The 1,906-nt window shown below is 42.0% G+C and overlaps 1 pseudogene; it reads right to left on the bottom strand.

Moving 5' to 3' along the window:
* Positions 1–307: 307 nt before the first annotated feature.
* LOC144316552 (glyceraldehyde-3-phosphate dehydrogenase pseudogene) lies at positions 308–1,458 on the bottom strand (annotated as a pseudogene).
* Positions 1,459–1,906: the final 448 nt, after the last annotated feature.

The raw sequence follows: 1,906 nt of genomic DNA, 5'->3' as shown, positions 1-1,906 counted from the left end.
TAGCTATTAACTCTTCTTTAAATGTTTGGTAGAACTCATTTGTGAGGCCATCCTGTCCTAGTCTTTTGTTTGTTGGGAGTTTTTGAGCACTGATTCAATTTCATTGCTGGTAATCAGTCTGTTCAAGTTTTCTATTTCTTCCTGCTTTAGTTTTGGTAGGTTATGTTTCTAAGAATTTATCTATTTCTTTTAGGTTATCCAATTTGTTGGCATATAATTTTTCTTAATATTTTCTTATATTTCTTCTTATTACTGTGGTATCAGTTATTTCCTCTTTTATTTCTTGTTTTGGGAAGTACAGTATACTTTACTGATGGTACATGACAGGGTGGGGCCTCCCAAACCCCTCCCCTTCTTCAGAGAGTCTGGGATGGAAACTGTGGAGGTCAGGAGGTTCTTGGTGTGTTGGAAATGAGTGGGTCCAGAATTCCCTCATAGTTGAGAGCTTCTCTCTTCCTCTTGCTCTTGCTGGGGCTGGTGGTCCTGGGGGCTCTAACACCTTGGAGGCCATATGGACCATATAACATCCACCATTGAGTTGCTGAAGCCAAATTCACTATTGTACCAGGAAATGAGCTTGACAAAGTTGTTATTGAGAACAATGCCAGTCCCAGCATCGAAAGTGAAGAGTAGACATCACTGTTAATGTTGTGTGAGACAACCTGGTCCTCAGTGTAGCCAAGGATCCCTTTACTGCCTGCTTCATCACTTTCTTGATGTCATTGTATTTGGCAGCTTTCCCCAGACAGAAGGTCAGATCCACAACTGACACATTGTGGGTAGAGACACAGAAGGCCATGCCAGTGAGCTTTCCATTTAGCCCAGAGGTGACCTTGCCTACAATCTTGGTGGCACCAATAGAAGCAAGGACAGGATGATGTTCTGGGCAGCCCCTTGGCCATCACACCACATCTTCCCAGAGGGGCTGTCCACTGTCTTCTGAGATGGCATGTATTGTGGTTATGAGTCCCTCCGTGATGCCAAAGTTGTCATGGATGAACTTGGCCAGAGGGGCCATGTGGCTGGTGGTACAGGAGGCATTGCTCACAATCTTGAGGGAGTTGTCATACTTCTCATGGTTCATGCCTATTACAAATATGGGGGCATCAGCAGAAGGGATGATAATGATGATGACCCTCTCAGCTCCACCCTTCAAGTTTGCCCCAGCCTTCTCCATGGTAAAGAAGACCCCAGGGAACTCCACAACATACTCAGCACCAACATCAACCCAGTAGGAGCTCACTCTTAGAAGATCTGTATCTTCTAAAATGGGCTTTCCATTGATGACAAATTTCCCATTCTTAGCCTTGTCTGTGTTGTGGAAGTTGCCATGGGTGGAATCATAGTAGAACATGTAGACCATGTAGTTGAGGTAAATGAAAGAGTCACTGATAGTGACATTATCCACTTTACCAGAGTTAAAAGTAGCCCTGGTGCTGGGCACCCAATATGGCCAAATCCATTTCCTCTGATTTCACCATTGTGTCTCAGGGATGTGGCTGGCACTACGCCAGAAGATGTGGATGTCTGTTGAAAGGGGAGGAGTAGGAAGACTGTTCTTTTTTCATTTCTGATTTTGTTTATTAGAAAAATACGAATCTGCATAAAGGTTTATGAATTTTGTTGATCTTATCAAAGAACCAACTACTAGTTTCATTCATCTCTTTTTTTAAGTTCATATTTTATTTCTACTCTAATCTTTATTATTTCCTTCCTTCTGCTGGATTTGTATTTTGTTCTTTTTTAGTTCCTTTAGGGGTAAGGATATGTTGTTCATTTGAGATTTTTCTTACTTCTGGAGGTAGGCTTGTATTGCTATATACTTTCCTCATAGAACAGCTTTTGCTGCATCCCAAAGATTTTGGACTGTTGTGTTTTCATTTTCATTGGTCTCCATGTACTTTTT

This window comes from Canis aureus, chromosome 6 (assembly GCF_053574225.1).
Source record: "Canis aureus isolate CA01 chromosome 6, VMU_Caureus_v.1.0, whole genome shotgun sequence".
NCBI lineage: Eukaryota > Metazoa > Chordata > Mammalia > Carnivora > Canidae > Canis > Canis aureus.
Note: the sequence above shows the minus strand (reverse complement) of the source record. Positions and strands in the feature narration are given on the sequence as shown.